This window comes from Leptonychotes weddellii, unplaced genomic scaffold (assembly GCF_054177405.1).
Source record: "Leptonychotes weddellii isolate Sample4059 unplaced genomic scaffold, ASM5417740v2 HiC_scaffold_1059, whole genome shotgun sequence".
Classification (NCBI taxonomy): Eukaryota; Metazoa; Chordata; class Mammalia; order Carnivora; family Phocidae; genus Leptonychotes; species Leptonychotes weddellii.
The window spans coordinates 2,867-14,665 of record NW_027682808.1 but is presented as its reverse complement, the minus strand read 5'-3'; the positions used below and the strand labels follow the sequence as shown (position 1 = coordinate 14,665).

The 11,799-nt window shown below is 42.9% G+C and overlaps 1 long non-coding RNA gene and 1 other non-coding gene across 2 annotated transcripts; both read left to right on the top strand.

Annotated features, from left to right (window-relative positions):
* The first annotated feature begins 6 nt into the window (after window positions 1-6).
* Window positions 7-10,208, top strand: LOC115938553 (uncharacterized). The gene is made up of 2 exons (XR_004073630.2): window positions 7-9,089; window positions 9,326-10,208. It is a non-coding gene; the product is annotated as an uncharacterized LOC115938553 (long non-coding RNA).
* Window positions 10,209-10,823: 615 nt separating this feature from the next.
* On the top strand, window positions 10,824-10,925 carry LOC115938554 (U6 spliceosomal RNA). Its single transcript, XR_004073631.1, has one exon. It is a non-coding gene; the product is annotated as a U6 spliceosomal RNA (small nuclear RNA).
* The last annotated feature ends 874 nt before the right edge of the window (window positions 10,926-11,799 follow it).

Here is an 11,799-nt window from a genome sequence, read left to right as displayed (position 1 = left end):
TGAATGATTTTATCTTTTTTTTTAAGATTTTATTTATTTATTTGACAGAGAGACAGAGAGAGCGAGAGAGCACAAGCAGGGGGAACGGCAGAGGGAGAGGGAGAAGCAGGCCCCCCGCTGAGCAGGGAGACCCAGTGGGGCTTGGTCCTGGATCATGACCTGAGCGGAAGGCAGACGCCTCACCGGCTGAGCCCCCCAGGCGTCCCCCGAATGATTTTATCTCACTTGTAAATACATATTGCAAAGAAAGATAAGCTTTATCTGTAGAAGATATAAAGTAATTGTAACTGAATTTTCCTAATCACAGGAAAGTCTATACAGTCCTGGACTGATGAAGTTAGATCAGTGAGATCGTGGTGACTTCAAGGACCCCACCAGGAGGCAGGAGGCGAGGCGGCTGATACAAGTCAGGGCAGACCAAACCGTAACTGTAACAAGTCGACCCTGGATGACCCTAGCCAGCCAGGCCACAGGGCGCGGTGATTCTAGGCCGGTAGCGAGGAGTGGGGGGCAGGTGGACTCCACTTCCTCCTGTTGGCCCATTTCCTCTCCAGGACTAATGTGTTGTGATCATCGTAGCTTTAAAATACATTTTTAAAAATTCTTTAAATTTTTATTTTTTTTATTTAGCTTCAAGTTACCTAATATAAAGTGTATTATTATTAGTTTCAGGGGTAGAATTCAGTGATTCATCAGTTGAGTATAAGACCCAGTGCTCATTACATCACCCAGTTACCCCATCCCCCCACCGACCTCCCCTCCAGCAACCCTCAGTTTGTTTCCTAGAGTTAAGAGCCTCCTGTGGTTTGCCTCCCTCTTTTTCATCTTATTTTATAAGCTATATTTTTAGTATCTTGTAAGGCTCGTCCTCATCACTGCTCTCTAACAGTGCTTTTCTGATTAGTATGTGTTTGTTTTTCCAGATGAACATTAATATCATTCTATTATCTCCCTCCTTCATTCCCTCCACTATTTTTCTGTGTTTATATTTGGATTACATTGAATTGCTAGATTAAGAGCAAGGCATATATTTCTATTTATTAAAGGCTTCCTTCTTTTTTTTTTTTTTTAAAGATTTCATTTATTTATTTGAGAGAGAGAATGAGAGAGAGAGAGCACATGAGAGGGGGGAGGGTCAGAGGGAGAAGCAGACTCCCCGCCGAGCAGGGAGCCCGATGTGGGACTCGATCCCGGGACTCCAGGATCATGACCTGAGCCGAAGGCAGTCGCTTAACCAACTGAGCCACCCAGGCGCCCAAAGGCTTCCTTCTTATAAGGCAGCGGTTTTTAAAAAAAATTCCCAATAGAGACCCTCCACATTTCTTAAGTTTTTGGTTTTTGAATTTATTGTTATAATAGGGATCGTTTTCCCATTACATGTTCTAACATCTTTAAGTACTGTCAGCAAACTAAGTGATCTGCATGAATTTTGACTTTGGTGTCGATCATGAATGATGTTATATAGAAAAATGCAAGAAAGTAACGACCACCCGATCAGCCATTGTAGATGCAACACTGGCAGCAGAAAGATTTCAGAAATTCGTATCCCATGGTTTATATTATGCCCAAATTCAGAGATTGCAAAGTTTAGAGTTCCCTTTTTATTTTAATTTTAGGTGGTTTTTTTTTTAAAGATTTTATTTATTTTGAGAGAGAATGAGAGAGAGAGCACGAGAGGGGGGAGGGTCAGAGGGAGAAGCAGAACCCGCGCTGATCCGGGGACTCCAGGATCATGGCCTGAGCCGAAGGCCGTCGCTTAACCAACTGAGCCACCCAGGCGCCCATTTTTTTTTTTTTTTTTTTTTTTAAGCCAGGCTTTATCAGAGAAGTGATTTTCCTGGGTAACATTTGGAAGCACAGATAATAATTGTGTGGGGAAGGGGTAGGTTTTCTAAGCTTTTTTGTAATCCTTCAAATTTCAATGAGGGATCACAGTTCAATGTTTTCCTTTCATTGTCTACTTTTAAAATTCTCACATAGGAGCATGTCATATGGGAGGATTCAGTTACAATTCCTGTATATTTTCTGTAGATACTCTCTTTCGGGGCCCCTTCTCCTGGGCACTGAATGTCTGATCACGGGACACCAGGTGACTGTGACGTCCTTGCTGCCCGCGGTGGGGGCGATCACACGTTTGCTGAGTGCGTCGGCGTTACTATGGAATGAGGCTGGGTGGGACATCCCGTGCCTGCTGAAAGCAGAAGAGCTCCCTGATCCTCATGCCGAGCAGCTCTGTTCATGGAGCAACCACCAGAATGCCCAGCAGCTGTGCACTTTGCTCTGATAGGGGATCTGAAGGGAGCTTAAGGCCCCCATTGCAGGTCTGCATTCCCCTCGGGTGGGGTCCTCTTGCTCTAACAGGACTCTTCAAGAGGAAAGGAAATTGTTCATATTAATGACTTAAAGAGACAAACAGGGATCAGACTGGATTCCAGGTTTTGGTCAGCTTGTCTGATGAAAAATGAATGTAACTGCCTTCACGATAATGTTTTGTTATTACAGAATGCTTGTGGTCTTGTGAGAATTATTCCTTTTGACTAAACCGTATTGTATTTAGTGCAATTTGAGTTTATTTGTTTTCCCAATCCTTAAAGTTTATTTATTTTAAGTAAGCGCTATACCCAAGGTGGTATCGTTCCTGTAAAGTTTTAAAATGCACTTTTGTACTATTTATTACCAGAGATGTGAACATACGAGTAAAGATAACGATAACTAGAGCAACTAATTTAATTCCCTCCCAGGCAAGACTAAAACAGATTTTTTAAAATGCACAAACTCACAATGGCAAGGAAAAATGGAAGGGCAATTTACAGTTTTAGAAGCAGGAAAGCGTATTGACTAAGGCTAATTGATTTTGCAAACTCTCTGGGGGTGACAAAACTCAGTTCATACAATGGGATCCCCTAAGACAATAGCAGCTATGTGTGGGAATGAGAGTGCAGCAGCCTGCTAAAACAAGGAAAGTGAAAGTTGTTTAAGAAGCACTTAGATTCTGGGGTCTCGGGCCCATTCCTCCCTGCTGGATATGATTGCTTCTCTACCACAGTGGGGTACTGGGGATTGTTCTCTAGGTGTTCAGTGCAGGAGAGGAGAGGCGTGCCATGCTGAAATGGGATGAGGCGACTTTATGGGCAGTGGGGGGCTGCACAGCGGATCACTGTGCAGAGTTCCCATATACCCCCTCCTCTTCCCAGTACGATTTCCCTTATTAACACCTTGCATTAGCGTGGCACATTGTTACAATGGATGCTGATGTTGATACATGATCTGCTGAAGCTCATAGTTTACATTAGGGCTCAACCCTTTGTGCCGTACAATTCTGTAGATTTTGACAAATGCACGATGTCCTGTATCCATCAAGGCAGTGTCACCGCCCTGGGGGTCACTCCTCCCGGTCTCAGCTGAGCCCAAGGCAAGCACTGTTCCTGTTACTGTCTCTGTAGCTTTGCTTTTCCCAGGCTGTCATGTAGTTGGAATCACACAGTATGTAGCCTCTCAGACTGCCTTCTGTCACTTAGAAGTATGCATTTAAGGTTCCTCCCTGCCTTTTTGTGGCTTGATAGCTTTTTTAAATCACTGAATAATATTCCATTTTATGCGTATAACAGTTTGCTGATCCATTCCCCTTTTGACGCACGTCTTGGTTGCTTCCAGGTTTCGGCAACTTTATTATGAATAAAGTTGCTATAAATATTTATGTGCGAGCTTTATGTTTTCAACTCATTTGGGTAAATATCTGGAATACAATTGCTGGATCATATGTAACATTGTATTTAACTTTGTAAGAAACTTCCAACTCTCTTGCAAAGTGGCTGTACCATTCTGCATTTCCACAAACAGTGAATGAAGGTTCCTTTTGCTCCACATCCTTAATACTGTTTGGTATTGTCAGGGTTTTTTGGATTTTAGCCATTCTAATAGATACATGGTGGTATCTCATTGTTTTAATTTGCAATTCCCAAATGACCTATGATGTCGAGCATTTTTCCATATGCTTACTTGCCATCTGTGTATCTTATGTGGTGAAGTGTCTGTTTAGATCTTATCCTGATTTTTTAGGGTTGTTGGGTAGGGTTTTTTAGGGTTGTAGGTTGGGTTGTTTGTCTTCTGATTGTTGAGTTTTAAGTATATTTTGGATACACGTCCTTTGTCAGATACATGTTCTGTAAATATTTTCTCCCATGCTAAGCTTGTCTTTTCATTCTCTTAGTAGTGACTTCTGCAGAGTGAGAGTTACTAGTTTTAATGAAGCCAACTTACCAATTTCTTCCTTTCTCAGATCATGCTTTTGGTGTTGTATCTAAAAAGTTATCACCAAAGCCAAGCTCACCTAGATTTCCCCCGCTGCTATCTTCTAGAAGTTTTATAGTTTTGTGTTTTACATTTAAGTCTGTGATGCATTTTGAGTTAATTTTTGTGCTAGTTATAAAGTCTGTGCCTAGATTCCTTTTTTTTCTTTTTCTCTTTCTTTCTGTCTCCGTCCTTCCTTCCCTCCTTCCTTCCTTCTTATTTTTGTTTTGTTTTTTGCATGTGCATACCTAGTTGTACCGGCACCACTGGCTGAAAAGACTATTCTTTCTCCACTGAATTGCCTTTGTTTTGGGGGGTGCCTGGCTGGCTCTGTCAAGAGAGCATGTGACTCTTGATCTCTGGGTCATGAGTTTGAGCCCTACAGTGGGGGTAGAGATTACATAAAAAAATAAAATCTAAAAAAAAAACAGAATTGCCTTTGTGTTTTTATCGAAGATTGCCGCCTATATTTTTGTGGTTCTATTTCTGTGCTCTTTATTCTGTTCTTTCAATCTGTTCTCTCACCAATACAATACTGTCTTGATTTCTGTAACTTTCTGGCCAGGTTTGAAGTCAAAGAGTTTCGAAAGGTCTTCCAACTTTATTGTTCTTCAGTTTTGCTGCCCTCAAAGAAGTCGTGAGAAATACCTGTGCAAGAGCTGTGTTCGGTACAATGGCCTCCAGGCTGGGTGGGGGAAGAAATGTGGGGGTAGTACGTGCTCATGCTGTAGAGAAGAAAGACAGGTGCAGTCTGTAGGGATCACTGCTACCTGAAGAGCGGCATGTGACTTGGAGGCAGGGGACACTGGTTGTTACTTAGAGTAGAAAGGTGGGCAGAGAGCCCGTAGAGGGGCACCTGGGAGGCTCAGTCGGTTAAGCCTCTGCCTTTGGCTCAGGTCATGATCTCAGGGTCCTGGGATCGAGTTCCGCATAGGGCTCCCTACTTAGTGAGGAGCCTGCTTCTCCCTTTTCCTGCAGCTCCCCCTGCTCATGCTCTCTCTCTTCTCTGTCAAATAAATAAATAAAGTCTTAAAAAAATAAAAGAAAAAAGAAAGCCCATAGAGCCACAGAGGTCCTCAAGGGAGATAGATGTTTGAAGAAAATGCATTGCAGCTCACCACAGGTTGGGCAGAGTGGCAAGTTTAGTAACAAAAATCTTACTGTCTTATTCTGTAATCACCCTCCTACCATCTTAGATAAGTCTTGCTTTGTCTCTGTAATACGATTCCTGCACACATTACTCTTAGAGATGAGATGCCCAAGCAACCCGGGCTTCCTCGGACGGCTGCCTCATCTTCCCCTTTTGTCCCTACTATAGGCTCATTTTGTGATCTTTGTGTACGTCCAAGAGTTTGAACCTAGGAGAGAACCAAACCAAGTATTTCCAGCCTGTAAGTTGTGGGAAAAGCTAGTTCCATCTTGAAAGGAAACATTGAGAAAAGAAGCTGATTTGGCAGAATATGATCATTTTGAACAGTGCAAAGGAAATGGAACATCCAAGTGAAATGAGGCTTTAGACCTTCTTTGCCAAAATAAAAAACTTGAGCTTAGGCAGCATGAGGACTAGCAATGTATATTTATGAATGTATAAGTGAACATATATATATAAGCAAGAAAGATTAAATGGTAAGATTTGTGAGCCAGCCAAGTTATCGGGAAGAAAAGTGGAGCTGGTAGTGGAGTAAGCTCTGTGAGAACACCGGAAAAGTCAGGGGAAGATGAGAGAGATGAGAGGGAAGCAGAAAGCAGCCCTCTGGTCAGAAGCATGCGAGTCACCTCAGGGCGCTTCTTCCACCAGTTCGGTCCCGTAGCCAGCCAGCAAGTTCCACCTGCCTCCTGAGAGCTCCCCTGGATGGTTCTTGTGGTCTCCGAGCCTCCAGCGGTTCCCGTCATGCACACCGTCACCACAGTGACGGTCCTGAAACCCAAAGCCAGCGTCACGTGCCTGCTTAGCACCTGCTGACGGCTCAGCTCGTCAGCCTGGCGACAGGACTCTTCAGGGCCTCACCTGCTTCTCCAGCCCCGTTTCCTTTTCCCTTCCTACCCAATCCGCACTTCTGTGGTCCAACGGCACCATTTAAAGACTGCCTCCATGACTTTGTACATGGATTCTGTCTGAAAAGTTCTTATCTGCCTCCCTTGCCCTGTCTGGCCATCTGTACTCGTGTGATAAGAGCCGCATCAGCCTATCGCCCGTGGAACTTTCTGTTTGACCGTCTTAGGGTCAGATGCCCCAGCAGCTCTGCGCTTCCCCTTCGTGAGAGCACTTGCCACCTTGCTTTGTAACTGCACACTCACTGTGTGCCTCGTCTCTAGATTGTGCCCAAGAGCATCTTACTCACCTTTACGCCAGGTAGAAGCAAGGAACTATACACAAGGCTTGACCCAAGCCACTCTTCAGTGTGTAGCACAAATAATCCAACGAGAGTGGCATCCTAAAAACCAAGACAGTTTCTAGAAATAACAAATAACGCTTCTTAATCATTTCTAACATTTTGCTTACATCACCAGGCAGGTAGCATCAGGATTCGGCTAACTGCTTGGTGGTGTTGAAGCAAACACTGGAGCGAGGGAAGGAGCTGCTATTGAAACCTCGCATAATTATGTCCTGGTTTTTCCCCTCAGTGCCTGTAAAGGTCAGCCTTTAGGCTGGGGGAAGCCTAAATCAGAGTTCTGTCTTTTCCTCTCTCTGATATGTTTCCTTAAATGCCTCGAAAGGCTTGCTTTATTATGAAAAGCTTTTCCATACTCGTCATATTTACATGACTATGTATGTAAGTCACGAGTAGACGTCTAGGAGAGCATTATTGCATCCCACAATTCTAGAATCATGCACTCTGGGCTGGGAGGACCATACCTCTGACCAAGTGGGACTCTTTTTTAAGTTACGCACTTAAAAAAGAAAAGGTAACACATTTATTAAGTACAATATACTTGTTAATGTAACTATTCCATTCTATCTAAAACTATGATACAGTGTTAAATTTCTCAAGGTTTCCTCTATCTGGGAGATACAGTCTGTGCTCTCAACTTACTTGTGAAATGGCCTTTCTTCACTTGCTACTGTGGAAACAAATATATGCTTCTTCTTTTAGAAGAAGCTAAGGAATATTAATCTCCCTTCCAAAAAGGAATCAACTTTTAATTAAAAGGATGCTATAGAGCAAATCACATAAAACAAAATACTTTGTTTATTCAAGCAGTAAAGAAACTATCTGTGCTAATATTCCCTGGTCCTCAAGCCAGAGCATTGCTACCTTCTGATCTACATTTGGAAATATATTTGGGGATATTTTTTTGGTTGTCACAATGACTGGGATGTGCTACTTATTTTTGTGGGTGGGGTCCAGAAATTCTAAACATAGTGTATTACATGGTACTTATTATCATCTGTTCTATAGACAGTTGTATAGAGGAGAGTGTACTGCAGTGGAGTATAAAGAAAGAGTTTTTCCATCCAAAATGCTAGTAATATTCCTTTTGGAAAACACTGAAGTAAAGAATAGGGAGTATTTCCAACCCAGGGAGTTAAACAAAGGTTTGTTAATTGAATTAGATTCAAGTTGCAAGTAAGACTGAACTTAACTGTGCTCTCTTCTTTATCAAAAGTGATGCATTTGGGGCACCTGGGTGGCTCAGTTGTTGGGCGTCTGCCTTCGGCTCAGGTCGTGATCCCGGGGTCCTGGGATCGAGCCCCGCATCGGGCTCCCTGCTCAGTGGGAAGCCTGCTTCTCCCTCTCCTGCTCGCCCTGCTTGTGTTCCCTCTCTCGCTATGTCTCTCTCTGTCAAATAAATAAATAACATCTTTAAAAAAAAAGTGATGAATTTCTTTTATCTTAATGCCATGTAGTGATAAGTGGATTAAAGAAGGAGGCCATTAGACTGAGGGGTCTGATGCTCTGGTGGTTTATGTAAGTAGGCCAAAGTCTAAGCCTATCAATGCTTCAAGGTTATGAAATTATATTCAATAGTTGCAAACAGCCGAGGAGGCTTTATCTTTTTTTTTTTTAAGTAGGCTCCATACCCAGCATGGAGCCCAATGTGGGGCTTGAACCCAGGACCCTGAGATCAAGACCTGAGCTGAGATCAACTGAACCACCCAGGTGCCCCTGCTTCTGCTTTCTTAAGGGTCTCTCCCTGAGCTGTTGGTGCAACATTCCTACCCACTTCAGGTCTGGTGCTGCCTGATCCAAATCACTTTTTGCCCAAATAAACTCTTAAAGTGTTTAATATGCCTCAGTTTATCTTTTGTCCATGTGAAGAGATAGTATTACATGTTTTCTCCACCTGAACTGTAAAACAGCCCTGTCTCTATAGCGGTCATGATTTGCAATAACTGTGGAAAGTGAAAGCTTGCCTCCGTGCAGGTCATTATTCATCGTGTGATTGTTGGTGATCAGTGACCATTAACACTATTTTTCTCTTCTGATGAAACTCAACTTAAAATGAATTTACTGAGGTAGCTCAAATTGTTTTCCAGGCAAAAGCTACTTTCATTGTTTTACCACATCATTTCCTGACAGTAGAACTTCTGGCGTGAGAAACATCAGCTGCATGAGCCCCTGCGGTGCTGGAAACACAAGTGCTTAGGACAGAACTCAGAACTCGCTCGCCGCCAAGCACAGCATTGTTCATAACTCATTATCCTGTCATCCCTGTGACACTTTCTTGGTCCCCTCACCGCCAAGCAGCCAGGCTCTGCTTACCCTGGGCTGTGGGCAGAGTGAAGCCTCGGGCGACGTGCAAAGAGGGGAGAGTGATTCTCCTGTGCTTGACCTGCAAGGGCGTCAGAACCGTGTGTGAGTTTCCGTGTGGAAATTCCGCCTTCTGCACACCCCAACCTCGTGTGTGCGTGTGCATGCACCAGCCAGACCACAGCATGCTGCTGCTGAGTGTCTGTCTGTCTGTCTGTCTGTCTCACACACACCCCTGGTCCTCAGACCTCTTCCGCGCCCTCCTCTGTGTGGCCCCCAAACCACCCTGCGGATGCTGCTGTCATAAGTTTAGTTGTCTCTTTGGCTCTCTTCCTCTCTAGGTTCATCTCCTTGAGAAAGAAATTGTATCTTTCATTCACCGTCAAATGACCAGCACGAAGCACACTACCCCGAAAATCGTACCAATAAAGTTCACGTTTATTGCTCTGCATCTAACTTTAGCGTCCTGAGGTTTACTCTCCTCTGGGTGTTCTGCGTGCTTTCTCCTTCTGTATCCCTTGCATCTTGTCCTTCTGGAATTGCACTGAGGTCACAGCCCTGTTCAGCTCTGCTCATCCGTGGTGATTCCTCTCAGCTCCTGTACCTTCTTGCCCTCTGCACGTCTGCACAAAGCCAGCACGTTGTGAGATTGTGGTCCCCTCAGACGCTTACTCTAAACTGCTGGAAGCTTATTCTAACCTGCTTATCTGAAATCTGACCTTTCCCAGCTTAATTACAATTTCATTCAGTACAAACTTACTACAATAAAACTTAGCTGCCCACAGGAAAGCTCAGTCTACTTGCAGACTCGGCTGTGTAAGTAGTGAAATGCAGTTACATATAGTATTTTATTTTATTTACTGTGTGTGGCTATTGAAAAGCCAAATATTGGACAGTCCTTGAAATCATTTTATATGGTGAGAAGCTCCAAAAAAGGCAGAAAGCTGGGCCCTTCCTTTTTATCCCAAATGACCTTTGTTTTGAATGCCTTTTGTCCTGTGTAATCTGATATGAAACTATTTTGCAACCAGTTATTTCGAATTTGGACTTGATATGTTTTAGATAAATATAAAGCCGTCCAGTCTGAAACTACAACTTTTATTAATCATTAATTTCTAAAGTGTCAAATCAAAAGGAAAAGCATTTTAAATATCAGAACTGAAAAGCACATGCCCAAAGAATAAAAATCCTTAAGTTAAGTAAATGTAATTTTGTGGCAACTCATTGCATGGTCTCCTTTTTCTTCTTTCCCTGTAGGTGTGTGAATACATTACCAAATGCGTTTTTGGTGTTTGTTGTTAAAAACCAGTGTCCCCTGCCGACAGCCTTTCAGGCTTCCCTCCATCTCACTTCCTCACTCTCTTTTTTAAAGTTTCTTTCTTTCTTTCTTTCTCTTTCTTTCTTTCTTTTCTTTCTTTCTTTTTCTGTTTAGTAATTTCTACACCCAACATGAGGCTTGAACTCATGACCCCAAGATCAAGAGTAACACACTCTTCCAACTGACCAGCCAGGTGCCCCTCTTCTTCATCCTTTAGAAGCATAGAGCTCTTAGCAGAATAAGAATTTAGGTGGACAGTGCTTTAAGGACAACCCGTGGATTGTGAGAGAAATAGTAGCAGTTCTCTCTGGGGGTCATCACTTGCCTGCCCCCAGCATTCAATTCCCAGATCAGTTCTCCTTCTTTCCTTGGGTCTTTGCACAGAGCACCTTGCTTGTAAGTGAATCTGATGGACGTAGGCCAGGCCACATGGTTGTGTACTCACTAAGACTGTTCGGAGGATAATAGAAGGTCAGCACCTGACTTTGGCTTTTAATGTGTGAGTAAAATAATACAGAATAGTGCTGGTTTGGGCACACACATACCAGAGTTAAAGTGAACAGAGATTAGCGTGGGCCCCGCACAAGGATGACATGCAAATTCATGAAGCATTTCATATTTTTAAAAGAAAAAATATTAAAAATTAAATCAAGCAGGAAATGCGGGTTTGACTAAGCTATCCTTGGACTGGTAGATTTCATCCTAACAATTGAGTTCATATCATTGTGAAGCCAATATTCCCCAGGGTAAAGCATGTCTAAGATTTGAAAAGTCAAGTTAAAATTCAACTGAATTGTGGATACCTCCTGCTTCACTAAAAATGAAGATACATTTTTAAAAGAGGCAGAATGTTCAGCATAGAAAGTAGGTGCGGAGGACCGGTGACCGAAGTACCTGATACCTCCATTGTCGAGTGAGCGTAAATGAGGTGAGTGGGTGCCAGCAGCAGAAGGCTCCTAAGAATGTCCCAGGACAAGTATCCAAACTTGATTTCTCTAGTAGAGAATTCAGCTAGTTCTTTGCTCTGGGATCCTTCAATTTTTTAATAAATTTGATGTAGAATTTGTTGAAATGACACAGTATTCCTATTTTAACTACATTTCATCCAGTTTTATTACGGATATCCCCCTTTCTTGGAACATGAGATAAAAAGAGACTGTGATTCACCACTTAAAACAGCATGCCCTTCCTCAACATGATAAAGGGCATTTATGAAAAGCCCACAGTGAACATCATCCTCAATGTTGAATCTCCCTAAGATCAAGAATGAGACAAGGATGCCTCTCTCACCACTATGCCATTCACATTGTACTGAATGTTCCAACCAGAGCAATTAGACAAGAAAAATCCATCTAAGGCACCTGAATTGGAAAGAAAGAATAATATTGTCTCTATTCACAGAAGACATGATCCCAAAGAACCCGCAGGAGCTAACGAATGAACTCAGCAAAGTTGCAGAGTACAAGACACTCACACAAAAATTAGTTCTGTTTCTAT